This window comes from Anser anser (genome assembly GCF_964211835.1).
Source record: "Anser anser genome assembly, chromosome: 2".
Taxonomy (NCBI): Eukaryota; Metazoa; Chordata; class Aves; order Anseriformes; family Anatidae; genus Anser; species Anser anser.
This window is the reverse complement of record NC_139721.1, coordinates 121,309,198-121,325,683: the sequence shown is the minus strand read 5'-3', so window position 1 is coordinate 121,325,683 and position 16,486 is coordinate 121,309,198. Positions and strand designations below refer to the sequence as shown.

Here is a 16,486-nt window from a genome sequence, read left to right as displayed (position 1 = left end):
TTTGAGCTGTTCCAACCTTAGCATGAATTCTTGGATCCCACAATGAAATGAACATCTAATACCATGGTAAGGGACAAAGAAAATAAAAATAAAAGAATAGTGATGGGTATTAAATTTTACCGGTGATAGCTGAAGACATTTTCCCAGATACGGCATTGATTTTGGTATGCTGGGAATGTTGGATTAAATTACCCATTTCTCAGCAGCAATGTCATACAATTATAGTTTTGATTGTGAACTTAATATTTTTATAGTTTTGGTTTTGTATCCTTTCTGTATCCAACTTCCAACATAACAGATACCTACTTAAATGCTGCCCCATTAAAAACTGAGAGGTCCTCTCCATATTTATGGAGAAACACACTAGAAAAAAGTAGTCTTGAAGAAAGATACGTAGTTCACGTAGCCACCCCTCGCTAGCACTAGAAGAATTTAGGTCCGAAAATAAGCCAGGTATCTGAACAGGCAAGAGTAGTTTTCTCCTCAAAATCTGTTCCTCAGTACAGAGAGTCGGATGCAGCATTCACTGATGTAAATGTAAAGACCTTACTCATTTTGATGTGCCTAAGACTAGGACTTGAGAGTAAGGTTGGCAAGAGTTATGTGGCAAGGATATATGGTTCACTTTGAGTTCCTGGAGAAAAAGTGCACTGCTCTCATTTTCCAGCCAATCTGAACAACAAAATCACCCGAAGAACATTTATGTTTCTGGCATTTTGAGCTCCCCTTGCTGGTGTTGCTCTTATTCCTGTTAATTACCCACTTGGGTTTCTTTTCACTTAGTGCTAATTCTTGACCCTGATAGACTGACTCACTGTAAATTGACTAAGAAAGAAATCTTTCTTTGTCCTCAGCAAATATGAATAATTAATTTTTTTATCATTATGCTTCTTAGCTGCCATTCTCTTCCTGAAAGAAAGAATGGTGCATGTTTTAAATTAAAACAAGAGAGCATTGAAGTTAAACATTTCAGTCATATGGATAGTTGAATAACATGCTATTTTTTCAGTGTAATACGCTTGCCTTTTCAGTGCTATTTACTCTACTGCTAATGTTTCCAAAGCCTGTTTTGTAGCAACAATCTGCCAAAAGCTAAATATTCTGCAATTAGCAGAGAGGAAACACTATGTCTGCACCTCAAAATATGTCTATACAGGCTAATAACTCACAGAGGACTCCTGACTGGAAAGTCCACAGAGCTGCAGCGGCAGCATCACTGGAGGACCAGAGGCCAAGGGGATGCCCAGAAGCAGGTGGTGGAGCTGTGCCCTGGGCAGCCACCTTCCCGTGCAGGTTGCCTCGGTGCTGGAGGACCTGAAATCTTGCATTCAATGAAGTGGTGCTCGCTGAGCATACATTATCAGCACCTCATTAGCTACCATACGGCAGGGGACCTGTGGTAATTGTGTGGGTGTTATGGACAGTGGCAAATGTGGTAGCTTGTAGTTGTTTCAGGCTGTGTGGAAAAGAGGGGGAGAATTTGTTGTATTGTTATGAGTGTGTATCTTTTTTCTTCCTACTTGAAATTTCTTCAGTTTCTAACAATTCGGCCTTCTTGGCTTAGATGCTCCAGAAAACTATTGCCTTTATTGAAGTTATAACAAGTACCTATTTAGACTGGACTGGCTCTCATGCTTATTCTCAGATATCTTTGTACATTCTCTATATCTAAATGTCTTCAAAAAATGCAAGGACATTTTCCGTCTCCTGGGATGTCTTCTTCAAGAGCAGTAACTGAATTGAATAAAGAAAACATTAGTAAGTGCTTTAGAAATTTCAATGTTCATTCGGGTATTTCTGCACTTATAGAAAAGATGAAAAAACACCACCCAACTTGTGTATAAAAATGATATTTATAATGTCTACCCTGAAATAGTATCTTCATAGGCCTGACTTTTCTTTATATATGTCAAGATCACTGGATGTGTTGGAAATCATCTAACCACTCCTGTTCAGTGTCTAGTATAAGTGTGTTTATGTTTTAAGCTTGGATGACTGCTATAAAGCTCATTGTCGTCATCACAAAAATTACCAAACTGAAAGCTGATCACTTTGGGCAGGTCCCCCTGCTTATGCAGAGTGACTTACATAGCAGCGTACTGTTTTTAGGATGGCATCCTTCCAATCAATAATGATAGTTTAATGGGTGCTTTCTCCAGCTCCTGGGGAGAAAAAATGGTATGTCCAAAATTCACATTGGTGCCAATGTTAAAGCCTTGTTGACTGGGTAGTTAAAATAGCTGCAGAGTTCATGTGTGCTGGGGTAACCAGCTTAGGAGAGAGAGGGAGCCTAGGGATGTGCCTGGGGCAGAAATACATAATGATCCGTGCTGGTGGCCAGATAAAAACAGACTTGGATGAGGACATGAGCTTGACTGATAGGTTGAAAGAACTTTGAAAACCTCCAGAAGTCCAAATCAGGAAACACAATTGCAGGATGATATGGTTGAATTAATGGTAAAATAATGATGGCAGTGAAACTGTAACTATTCTTCATAATGCACCATCTGAATTGCAAAAGCAGATCTTAAAAAGGTGTACCAAAGGATCAATCTAATAAACTCTTGCACATTTCATTATGCTTGAGCCAGAAGAAACAGCTGGACATATTGTAATAGTGATTCCACTTTAGAATGGCAGCAAGGGTGCCAACAGCTGTATTTTCATCTCTTAACACTCCTCTTCTCCCCCTAGGTAAGACAATAAAAAGGAAAACCATTAGCCTCCTGTCCAGATGTCTCCTCTGACCCCAACCAGGTTTTTGAAAAAAAATCAAAGAAAATGCTGTCTGTATATGACCAGCTCTGACTTTAGATCAAATTCACATGAATGCAGAGGAGGAAAGCTCTGAAGGCATCTTTTGACCAAATGTAGTTGTTGTTGTCTTCAGTTGAAAAAAAAAAAAAAAAAACAACAAGGAGACCCATTAACCCTGAGCTAACAAACAAAAGAGATAAGGGATGAAAATAAGAATGAAGAATTCTTTCCCAAACAGGAGAGAAAGAGATGCTTTAGGGAATGATTCCTCCTCTTCTGGAAGTGATGCCTAAGTGACAGGCCATGCCTGTCTCACTGTGTTGACTGGAGGGAGAATACACTGAGTTGTTTATTATAGATGCCTATGTCATAAACATTTAAAACTGGGTGAGAAGACCCTTGCAGATACTTGTCTTGGGATAGACATGATCAGTGAAGCCTCTGTATTACCAGGATGAGGAACCCACTACATATATCTCTGTATGTTTATGCATGGATGCATTGTTTGGATGGATGCTTCTGTGCACTAAAGTTGATGGAAAGATTCCTAATCAGTTCCTAAGATCTAAACCTGATGCTTAGTAAAGTTACATCCTGTTCTTTTCCCTCTTCAGCTTCAATACCTTAATTTTACTGTCATTTGAAATAAACAGCAATTAACACTTACAAATAGTCATTAAAAACAAACAAAAAACAACAAAAACAACCAAAACAACAACAACGAAAGGATGCAATCAGAGTTTCTTACCTATAGCCAAAGGAAATTGAAGTAAATGGATAATGGATTTGTGTCTGTTTGAACTTCTACCACTCTCTTATGAAGATGAAACCCCCAATAAATCTTCTGATATCCTATATATCTACATGTTTTTTAAATTTCCTTTTCAGTCAAAATGAGTTTTATCAGTCCCACTCCTGCCTCTGACTTAATTTGTAATCATGTTTTCCTAGGTTCCATAATCTGAATAAATGGATATAATTTCTCTACCTACCTCGAAAGCAAATAATTTTATCTTTTCATTGCAAATTAAGTGCTCTGAAGCATTCCATGCACACAAAATTAAGGTCCTGGTTTGTAAATCTGACTTTACCATCTGGTTTGTGCATGGACTTCAAACAAAACCCTTCAGGAGTGAAAATGCATCCATCAAAGGGTAGACTGGCTGCTAATACGGAAACTTGGCCTGCACACTGGCACATCAGATGAAAGTACAGGATTCAAAGCTAATTTGGGACCCAGACATATTAAATGAGAGAAATAGATTGAAGCATAAAAGAGTACATTTCTCTAAGGCTAATGTGTGCTCTGATTTGTATCTTGCACTTATCATTGACCTTAGTGAGGCTGCACAAGTAAGGCATGGGCAAGCACCGGATTAGTTTCTTTGTATTCAGAGCTGCACTTTCAATCCAGTTGGTGAGAAAGTGAGATCAGTTAAGGAAAAAGTAGTTTGGGCTAGTGAAATGAATGACAAAAATATGGCGACAAACTAAATGCTCATATATGAGCAAGGACAGATAGTCTCACCTGAATGTTCTTAAAGAGCAGGCAGAGATCATTACAGAGGCATTATCAATCATTTTTGACACCTCATTAAGGGCAGAAGAATTTCCAGTGGACTGAAGGACAGGAGAGCCAAGGTGTAACCAATAGTTAAGTAGGTAATAAGTAGGAGAGAAAGATGAAATTGTGGATCCTTGAGGCAAGCTTCAATACCCAATGAAATAATAAAAGAGTTTATTCCCAGACATTACTGCTACGGCTTCCAAACAGGCAGGTTTCAGGGCATGTGGGAGGACATGCTCTCAGGTCCGAGATGCAATGAGATGGACAAGAACATACCAAGTTAATGGTTTCTGGTTAAGAAGTATAGCAACCCCTACACTCCACCCCTGATTCCTCACCTGTCCCCACTAAACATAGCATTTTATGTTTACATTATGTTTGGAAATAGTATCAAAAATAAAAGAAAATAGTTATGATCAATAGAAGAAATCAAGTAAAGGATTAGACACAAGTTTGCTCTGTGATAGCTAATTTAATTTAGGCACTCCTGATGTCCTCTCATATTTGGAAGTGATTTTGATTCCTGTTACTGAATTTTGTTTAGTATACAGAGGCATGCATGCATTGAGGTTGGGGTGCAAAAGCAGGCAGGCATGTCCTTGCTGAGATTTAAAAAAAAACATATTTGAATCTTCATTTTTCTCAAAAAACAAAAATCAAAACAAACCAAACTGAAACAAAACCAAACAGGCTGGGTTACCTGAATTGCTTCTGGAGCCCTTTAACATCATTCTGATATTTTTTTCCACTATAGGGCAGGTGGCCCTTAACCCAAACCATTGGTTTAAGACAGCTCTTTTGGAGACTTATTTGCTATAATACTTTTGAATGGATGTTAAAAAGGAATAAAAACAGAACCATTAATATATTGGGCCAGACGCCCAGTTAGTATAAAGGCAATGATGCTATGCTGATGTACGCAGTCTAAAGATCTGGCCTATTGAATATTTAGAAAATAAACTTGTCGACAATATTATCTTTGCTTGATTGCCCTGTTTTCTGTATGCTCAAGGAAAATGAAAGAAAATTAGTTCTTTCTCATACCATTCCTTGTAACTAGGAAAGAATCTATGACTATCAGTCATAAGACCACTTGAAATATGGATACAGTGTCTTCATTGGCAATGACATCCATGTTTAGTTTGTTACTTGGTTTTAGAGGACAGACTGTAGTTTTTTCCAGTTCATAGATTTTTCATCTTTATATCCATAGCTGGCCAGGGGCAGTGGAGAGGTGTGTGTGATGTACTGCAATATTTTTTTTTTGAAGAGTTTATTTAATTTCACTGTATTTTAAAGGTGTTTGATTTGTCCAAATGTATGTCTCAGTATTATGCATAGCTCACTAATCTATTCTTCTGAGATCCCTAACTTGTAACATTTATTTGTCCATAACATTTTTGGACAGCTTTGTGTAGCTTTTGCAGTGTTAAGCTTTTTAGTACCGTATTTTTCTTAGAAATTTTGGACTATGATATCATTTGGAATTTGTTGGGTGGCTCTGGTACCTTCCTTCAGAAGCCACTGTCAAACCTAATCTATAATGGTATCTAACTAACTTCTCACTTCTAGTTAGGACTTTTTAAAGGCTTTATTATATTACAAAAATACAGTTTTCATTTTGTATCTGGGGTGGGCATTAAATTAAAAAGTGCAGCTGCTTTCAATTATACTCTAATGTTCTGTATCAAGATAGTTTTCATTTTTCATGGCATTGCTCAGCTTCCCTGCCCCCTTCCCTGCTGGCTTCTGCACTCAGAGCTTCTAAGCATTAGGGAATTATGCAGGGATGGAAACTAGCAGATGTTATTCATTTGCCACCTCTTCTGCTTTGGTAGTAAAACCAATTCACTTAATGAAAAAATGATGTTCTTACAACCCAGCTAAAAACTTCTCTCCATGGGGAAATGTGGCAAGAAGTTGCCCAAAGGATTAGGATGCTGTTAGAGAAATGCCACAGATAAACCTTTTGTAGGCATAGGCCTCCTTTTTCCTTCTGTATCCCTCAGCCTGGGACTGGGGTTTGCTGGGTGAGGGGGAGCATTCTCTGGTGAGCTGGAGGAAAGGCAGCAGGTGTCAACTGCACCTGCAGGGGTAGCACCCCTGAAAGAAGAAGAAGGGAGCCCCAACCCCATGAAGTCCATCCTAGCAGAAGTCAGGAAGACCTCTGTTAGGACAGATAGCTTGGGACCTCAGCAGCTCTGAAGGTAACCTGGCAGGTGCAGAGGGATGCCCACCATGCCATTGCTAATGCTATGGGTGGGCTGTGGTGGCCACCAGCGTAGGCAGGCTGAGCATTTTGAATGGAGACACCACTGCAGAGGCAGTGGGGGAGCAGCACAGCCTCGGGATGACTGCAGGAGCTACAGGTTAGCGTCTCTTCATGGAAAGCAGGAAATGGACTTTCCCATTCTCCCTCCAGTGAAGCTGAATTCTGGCTGTGCTCACTTGATGCTGGGGGGTTTGTTAACCTCTAACCAGTTAAGCAGAGTGAAATAAAAACATGTGAAAAGTGCATTAGTTCATTGGGTGGTCATCCAGGCTGTAGAGGTGAAGAACCGCTGGCAAGGACAATGAGGGTGAGCATGTTGCTCCTCAGCCTGATGCTGCTCATCCTTCATTGTTTCCTCAAATCGGTTAGATATTTCTTATGGTTTTAATAAAGTCTACTCAATAGACACTCAGTGCTTGTAAGTAGAGAAGAATGCGATGAGGAAAAAAAAAAAATAGTGCTTGAATTCTCCTGGCTTTCCGTGTATGGGTTCAAATTGCTTTATTTTGGAGAAGCCCAGATACTGAACTAAGTCTTCGCTGTCTAGAAAAAGACTGGGGAGAAAAAGTAAAGTAAATCTGAGGGCTAGCTGGTGGCTTGGAGTAAACCACAAACCATCCCTCTTTCGTGCAGGTCAAATGTACTAGAAAATATAATTCCTTCTGAATTAACCCTGAGACCCTGAGTTACGTCCTCCATGCTGTGGCAGATGTGGCATGCTTTCAGACACCAGAAATTCAAAGCTAATTTTCTAGGCTGGGATAAAAGGACTTGACTCCCACTAAAGAAAATGCAGTGTAATTTCTCCCATGCACATACATAAGGCAATGAGTTGCTTGAGATTTTAAGGTATAACTCTCTCTTGTCCATGGAAAGGAGGAAAAAAATACTGGAAAACCTTTCATTTTTGTTAAGAGGATTTTTAAAGAGCCTGATCCCATGCTAAGTAACCACAAGAGCAAACAGGTGCGCTTCTGTCAGATGGGGAGGTTTTCCCTCTTCCTTGGCAGCTGAAAAAATTGAATCTGATGTATAAAATATCTCTTGCAGTTAATCACCTGGCTTGGTCATGCCTCCTAATCTCAAATTTGAGAGCCGTCTGGAAACTTGAAAGTACTTTGGGGATAAAATAATGGGCATTGAGCTTATTTTCTAGCAAGCCAAGCTTTGGGAGTCTGCCAGCATTAGTTAGGATTGTTGGACCATACCTAATCGAAGCAAGGAAAGGCATGAGCTGAAGTCTCGACTATCTGAAAGTTCAGAGAGTGATGAGCAAGAGCGACTTCTCTCAAGCTGTGAGATAAATAATAAATGGTCAAAAAAGAGGTGGAGAGCTAAAAATAAAGTCCAGCTACCCTGTGAACCTGTGAAGAACGATGAGGATCATTTCGCTTTTCAGCATCTTCTCTACTTCCTTGCAGGGAAAAATTTGTTCCCAGAGCACCCCACCAAGGTTTTATGCCCCTTGTTACTCAGCTAAATGCTCCCTGAAACTGTGAGGTATGATTCAGCATGCAAATGGAGCTGGAAAAGAAATTTGCCTTGGCAGGCAAATTTTGACCCCAAAAAGCGTGGTCATCCTCTCACATCCACAATGGGAAATACTAATGGCTCTGAGGAAGTGGTTGACATCAATGGCTGTACTGTTAGGAAGTGAAAGGATATCAGTGGAGGCTCCTTTTTAGAAGGAAAAAAATAAGAAATAATCTGAAGAAGGTGCTGAACTTTGCCTTGTGACAACAGACGCTTGGATGAAACAGGCAACTTCTAAAGGGGGAAGCTGGAGACTCAGCACAGCTGACCTGAGAGGAACTACAGTGTAGAGGTGAATCTGCAGTCAAGCGTGGGACTTTCTGGTGTCTCATGGTGGACACAGAGAGAGATGGGGCCAGGGTGGTGAATCCTCTACCCCCTACCTCCAAGCTCTTATCTCACTGGGAATGGACATGTGCTTAGAGTCAGGCTAAAGGCATTTACTGGATTTGACCAAGATACTGAACATAATTTTTCCAGGTCAAGGTATAGATGATTTTGTTGCTGGGGGGGGGGAGGGGGAGGGGGATAGGTGACATCAATGTCACTTTCCAAAATCTGGGCTGACAGATGAGGACCACCCAAATTGCAAAGGAAGCAGTGAGTTAAAAGGGAAGTTAGTGAGTTAAAAGGGAAGAAAATATTATACACAGGGAAGAAAATATTATACACAGAGTTACTGCTTTTAAAACAGGGTAATAAGATGAAACTGCCACCCTTGTTACATGTTGAGCAGCAGTTCTGAAAGTACCTTCAGTCAAGGAGCAGGGGGAAGATGCAGATTAGATTTAGTAGACAACCGAAATTGAGCAGCAAGGATCTGTGACAGGAACTGAAGATAAAATAAAATAAACAAGTCAGAGGCAGCATGCAGAGATGACTTTTTTTTTCACAAATCCTCCTTCATGTGAGAATTTCCTGAGACTAGCAGTCATGAAGATAAAAAATGGAGCAGGACAATGCTGGGTATGTTCGTGCTGGGAATCTCACAGCAATGATATTGCAAATGTTGAGGGAGAGAGAAGAATCCACTGAGGGCAAATGGAGAAGGTGGAAATCACACAGAGCAAGGCTTTGGGAACATGAACTAAAAGCAAAACACTTCCCAGGGAAAAAAGGTTTTACTTTTGCATTGTGGATGTGCAACAGCATCCTGACTACAGCAAACGTGTTTGGGAATCAACTCAAATGGTAAAGGCCACAGATATGTGCTGCATTAGCAGCTTCCGCAGTTCACAAAGATTGAATTTTGATGAATCACTCACTTGGGCTTGAACGTCAGAAGGTCCTGTCCAATATCCACACTTACAGGAACAGATCCCGCACATCACTGCTGATTTGCTTGTGTGTAGCCTCTATGACCTGCTGGTTGGGTCTCATTTTACAGAGTGTGGGATCAAAAGAACCTTTTTCATATTTCTGTTAGACACACTGTATTTGCCAGATATAGATATCCCCTTTTATTTGGTACGATCAACAGGATGCTTTCTTCTAGTGTGATGATTGCAGGTAAATTCCTTATTTCAGGAATAATATGTTCACTTGGATTGTTTCTGTCAGTCATCTTCTGTGTCTAGTCTCAGAAAATAAAAAAAAATATTAAGCATGGAGCTCAGTCAGCGTCTCTTTGCCTGTGTGACATGTGACAACAGAAAAAGGGTATTTGTAACTGGCTCTTCATTTGGGCTTAGCCAACGAAGCCAATTCTTGGTGAAAGCAACAATCTAAGTGGAAGACAGAAGATGAACCTTGGGAATAGAGAGAAGCATTTATTTTAGGTCCTAAGTTACTTCTGTGTTACAAGTCAAGGCCCTCTTTCATGTAAAAATTTGTTGGTGTTCTGTTTTTATCTGATGCTTCTCAAAAGCCTGCTTCTGATTTCACCTATGATACCATTATTTATGTGGCAATGTGTTTGTTAGCTCGCTTCAAGCTCTGAACAGCAAAATTGATCATCAATGTTTTCAGAACAACATGATAAAAAATACATTTATAAGGCATTTGTGTCAATATTTTATGGCTATTGTCATTCTAAAAGGCTTACCAGGTAGTTCATCATTTATTTGAAGTGTATAAATCTGGAATTTCCAGGCTTTGGTTTGATATCAGATTATGCTCTGTTACTCAAGTGCAAATTCCCTTCCTCTTTTCTATCACATTATAACCACAGTCTTCAATTTGAAAGGGAATAGTCTCCTACAAATAAAATTTTATCTGACTACTACGAATGCCAAGAAACTTGAACTAATCTTGGCTTCTGTCATACTGCTTCACAGTCCATCTCTGATGGAGAGTATATTTTTCCCAATAAAAGAAATAAAGAGATACTTTCAAGACACTTGACTAGTTTTATGGCTTCCAGAAATAGTGCTACATCTCACAGAGCACAGATACTCAAGAGCTCTGTGTAGACTTTCCAGTGATGCTGTTATCACCTCCTGGCACTGAACTGCAACAGAAATCAACCCATTGCTCCTTCTTCAGACATCTGATAATGCCGCTGGTGACATTTTTGTTCTGGAAATATGGCAGCCCTACTTTCATTTTATGATGTAGTTTATAATCAGAAAGCATAGCAAAACTGTACCACCGCATTATCTATGTGTCTCTGGTGCAAAGTTCAAACTGCCTTCCTTGGTTTGTCTCCAGTTATTAAGTGGAACGAGGCTGTTGTCTTTTGATATCAATGCTGGATCAATCATCATTCATAACAAGCAGGAAGAAAATCAGAAATTACTTTCACTCACTTACAAGTGGTGTCCAAAAATGGCTAACAAAAGCTGGGTGACCAGAGCCTGGACTGCCTCTGTGTGCATCTTGCAGTAAGTACTCATCAGCCAGTGTGAACGTACGTTTTCTGTACGTGGAAGACAATGAAATCACATCTGCTCCTTTTCATTGTATACAACATGTGATTGTGGCACATCATGGCCTTTTCCCAGCACTGACAGATGGCAGAAATTTAGTTGGCCATAAGAGCACAAGACCCCAAAAGCTTCTTTAGCTGACTACAGGCAGTTATCTGCAGCACAGTTATCTGTAACTGAGCTATTAGCAAGCTCCCTACACAGCCAACAGAAGAGGGCATTTTTGGGGAGTATATTTCTGCCTCATTTTAGATGGGTATTTAAGGCTGAGCCCAATCATGCCTAAGGCTCTATTGACAACTGACCGGGGACCTCTCCTGGTCACTAGGCAGCCCAGGTGACCTCCATTTAGGCAGGTGACTCCTACCCCCATTTCACTCAGGCAGCTGCAGTTAAGAAGTGCCACTCTGAAAGTGAGTAGCATCGATAGTGGTACTGACTCTGCCTGCCCTCTTGTAACTGAGGCCCCTTGAAAGGTTATTTTGGGGCACCCAGGAACAGCTTAAATTTGCTCCTCCTGGTCTATAGCAGCTTCCTCTGGCTGGCACTGAGGCCTGTCTGCTGCTGCTATTGGAAATGCAGTTTGCATCTCACCACATCAATAAAGGTGAGTCAAGTGCTGTAAGGGTAGCTCTAAAGGCTCATTTCATTGATGTTTGCTCTTATTGAGTACATATATAACTTTCCTGCCAGCTGGAGATGGCTGTAATAAGGCCAGTCTCAGTTTTATGGCGAGGGATACTTCCAGGGAGAAAACACAATAGCTCATACTTCTTTCCCAAAAGCTTTCTTACTTCCGTCTTTCAGAAGACAGATTTTTGTTTGCAGGATATTTTCCCGATGGTTCTTTCTTGCACAGAGAAGTCCTTAAGAACAGACATACATGGCTCTCTTCCTTCTGGAAATAGAAGAACTATGTCTGACAACCATACAGCATGCAACAGAAAGTGTGGCCAGTCTTACTAGAACACAGCCAGCCCCGCAGCTGTAGGTTAACAATATAGGCATATAAGCAATAAAGATATAATTGCAAGCATAAGATTACCCTCACAAGCCCATCCATTGGACATCTCCAAGAGACTTAAGCGGTTAGAGGAGGTCAGGGGTTATGGTGGCTAATATCTGTTCAAACAGCTTTTGTCTGATATCAGCATTGTCTTTGGGATAGCTAAATCTACATAACAAAAGATGCCATTTTAGCCCAATCCAATCAGCTTAAGCTTTTTTTTTTTTTTTTTTTTTTTTTTTGTTATTATCCTCTACTGAGTCAGGTGACTTCTGGCTGACTAAAACCTATTTTTCAAAACATTTTCTTCTTGTTAAAGATGTAGATCCAGAGACAGATTTACCATTCCCCTTTTGTAATTTCCTTCAAAGCTTCAAACACCATGGTTGAAAAAATACATCCTCTTTTGTTACAACCTTGTCTGACTTCCAACATTTGAGCTTGTTAACCCCTGTTCCTTTTTCTTGTTGCATTCTTCTCACTAGATAAGTACTTATTGTGCCCTATCGTCCCTTTTCCCAACTTCTGCTGTTATTGAGCCACTTACAACAAATAGATCAAGCCCACTCAGAATAAAGCATTTTTGCCAGCTTTTCAGGCCTCAATCATCTATGCACCTTTTTGATTTTCTAACATCTTTTTCAAGGTGCCAGCATCAGAACTTCATGCAGTATTTCTGTTCCAGTGAAATTACTTCCCTACTCCTACTTGTTTATCTCATGGTTATGAAGCTACGCATTACATTTGCCAGGACATCACACAGTGGGAGCCTGTACTGCACTGTGGCAACCCTGAGACTCTTGGTGTTGCTGCTTCCCCAACTCTGCAGATACAGCCTGAAGTCTATGCACATGTAACCTGGACATATTAAAAAGCTTTATTTGATTAATCTCTGTACACCCAATCACCACTTCATATAGTTGCCATATCCTCATCTTTATTTCTATTTCACCAGCATGAGTGATGTTCACAGATTTGTTTTAAATCAACAAGACTGTTACATTTTTTTCCAGATCACTGATGAAATTGGTTGGTCAGCATTGTTTCTAGTACATACCACCATGGGATGCCACTAGAAACAGACACATTCAGAGAAAATTTCATGTTAGCAACAGCTTTGCAATCTGCCATTTAGCAAGTTCTAAATTCATCTTATCCAAGCTTTATTGACACTAATTGCTCATTTTGCAGCCTTGCCATACAGTTGCTCTTTTTTTTTTCTTTTTCTTTTTAAAAAAAAAAAACTCAGATTATCCTATGGCAGCAAACAGAACACATGGACATCTTTTATGTCCACACAACAGTATTTATCAAAAAAATGTGATTCCCAATAAAGTCAGGCTTTCCTGACAAGATATATTTATAACATCATATTAACTGTTATGAAATTATATTCACACCTTTTACATCTATTGATATCTTTACTAATAAAATCTTTGTTCCCTTTTTTATTTTATTTTATTTTTTTCATTATTTTGCAAAGGACGCATGGCAGTCTAGAAAGGTGATTGCCTATATTAAGCCATTTTAATCTTTTAATGTACCACCACCAGGTGACTGGAATAATTGGCTCTATCTCTTGATGCAAGTTATCCAGATTTGCTGTTTGTAAACTGCAGAGTACCTGACACCAGCCTACCCCTAAGAGGACAGAGGCCCTCAGAGCAGGAAGTGTCAGGTGGGTTGGAATCTCTCTCTCTCTTTTATTTTATTTTTTTTTAAGGTTCTCTGCAGCCCCACATTGCTGCCATTGTACTGGGAACACTGAGATCATCCATCGGCAGCCACTTCTTAAGGTTTCCTTCTTAAAAAATATATAATATATATGTATAATATCAAGGAATATATATATTTTATATACATATATATAGTATCAAGGATCTTGATATATATATATATATATGTATATATATATATCAAGGATCTTAAAGCCTGGAGGCATGAGCATTTGCCTGTTGAGGTTTGGAGTCTGTCTGGTGGCTATGTGTTTTGTGTGATGACTGAGGTGTTGGTCATCAGATGCACAGAGCTGCTGTGACACCTAACATGGTCGGAGCAGGTGGTATTCAGCATCACTCAGTTACTCAGGCAGGAAGGAACATCAGGAGGTTTCTAGTTCAAAGCAAGGTCAGCTCTGAGCTCAGACCAGGTTGCTCAGCCTTTTATCCAACTGGGCCTTGAAAAACCTCCCCGGACAGAGACTGGCTGCATACCCTCTCTGGATGGCCTGCTCCGCTGCCTGACTGTCCTCACAGCGAAAAAACTTTTCCTTATATCTAGTTGGAAATCTGCTGTGTCTTGTTTGCCTGACATGCCCCACTACCAACAGTTTGGCTCTATCTTTTCAGTTATCTCCTTGTAGGCATCTGACCTGCTGTTAGCAGTCCCCAAAAAGCCATCACGTCTACTGTCTTAAGAAGCCCCACTCCCTCGGCCACTCCTCAGGGGGCAAGTGCTCCTGGCCCCATCCTGGGGCCCTCTGTTGAATTCACTCTGGGTTATCGGTGCATTTCTTGCTGGACACAGTACTCCAGATGGGATCTAGGAAGTGCTGAGTAAATGATCTCTTCAGCTAAATGCTCTCTTTCAGCCGTGACCCTTTTCCCCCACAGCTTCATCAGGTCCCGTTGCTTGTATCCTGCCTCTATTTTCCGTGTCATTGCCACTTCAGCACAATGATTTGTTGCCCAGCTTTTGTAACTCACATAGCTCTGCCTTGTAGCCTGCCTGAGTAATCAGCATTCAGAAATAACAGTGATATTTTGAACAGATGAGAATGGGGCTGGTTTTACTAATGACGACTGCTGTGACAGACTATACAGCAGAACCGAAGGAATATGAAAAAGCTCTTCTGTCCCTTCCCAGAACAGGGACTGACAACAATGGATCAGTTTCCTACAGCATCAGCCATGGGGGCCTTTTCTGTGCTAAGAAAATATGGCCTCTCTTCCCAACCTACAGCAATTTGTATCAAAGAAAGCCTCTCAGCACTGTCTCGTTATTTATTCTGCCTGCATGGTCCCTTGGTGCAGTGGCTGCTGCCAAAGGCACAGACTCAGCACGAGGCATTGCCGGGGAATGTAAAAGCAGAAAAAGTCCCAGGAGCCAAACATACGGATGCAAAAATGTACATTCTCTTCCCACTCCAAGAAAAAGCAGTAACTAACTGTTAGTTGCTCACAGACTTCACGGAGCATTTAGGATAAAGAGCCCTGAAAAGTCAGGGGAATCATTCCAGATGTTGAGAAAATGGGTATGATTCCATGCACAGGTTATTGAACATTTCATTTTACAGGGTTCGCCTGCATCATTTGCTATGACAGCCAAACAGCCCTTTTCAAGACCAGACTTGCTTATTCGGGAAGGAGGAGAACGTCCATTGTGGTTTCCAGTTTGGTGACCTCTGAAGCACATATGCATAATCAAGCATGCCCAGAATGCCAGAAAAATAGTAACTGAGACAAGCACTGGCTACCCCAGCGAGCCTGTGGACAGAACAGTATGTATAAGGTTCAGTTACTAGAACCAGGCCAACCTGTAACAGCATTTCAAATAGCTGGTTGTTCTCCTTACCATTTCAAATTTCTCTAACTTCCTTCTTTCACGTGCTCTATCACAGTTCTCTCTCAGGCCTGTACAAGCCCTCTCTGTCCTTCCCAGAGGGTGATGCCCTTGCTTCTCCAGGGTTTTGTCTTGCTGGCAAGGTACATGCTGGGCCTCCCCAGACACGTGCTCTGAATCAAGAGCCACAGAACTGAAGAGGCTGAAATTCAGCAAGCCTGTTATAAACTGGGAAAATGGAGGGGGGAGCTGTTCTTTGGTGACGTGATTTTGAACATGGAAAAGGAAAGTTGAAATTTGTTTAAAGGTTTCAAGGAGGGAATTGTGGATGAATTATGATAATAATGGGAAACAAATCTTCGCCATTTGGGGTTCATATGGGATGTGTGCAATAAATAAAGGAAAATGAATGCTTGTGATCAGAATCTGCAAAATCATCTGATGTGCAACTAGAAGGACAAGCAAATGCCTAGGTATCTTTTTTCTCATTACCATGTTTTACCCATTGTGCAGGTGAACTTGTTGCAGCTAGCTCTCCCAGACTTTTCATAAATTAGCAAAACCTGAAAGCAACCAGACCTAAATATTAAAAATATTTTAAAATAATAATAATTAATAATAATAATAAAAGACTCATGCAATTATTTTGCAAAGCAAACATCATGCCCAAGGAAAAAAAAAAATGGGAAGAAAAAAGCTGGCTTGGGTACTTGACTGACTTGGGTACACACTGACTTGGGTACTCCATTTTGAAAGAAGGCTATTGAGCACTTTTGATGTCATGATGAGTAGGACAAAATCTCTTTCTTTAGAATACTGGTTTCTTGAGATAAATCTGAACTTTCCTATTCTGAAGAAAGAACAACTGTGAAGAATCAGTCTCTGAAAAGCATATTCAAAGCCGGTCAGCATACTTCCAGCCT

The 16,486-nt window shown here is 40.4% G+C and overlaps 1 protein-coding gene across 1 annotated transcript in view; it reads right to left on the bottom strand.

Annotated features, from left to right (window-relative positions):
* The window catches only part of LOC310895097 (uncharacterized protein), a 48,452-nt gene that overhangs the window by 19,631 nt on the left and 12,335 nt on the right, over positions 1-16,486 (bottom strand). The gene's annotated exons all lie outside the window — the stretch shown is intronic.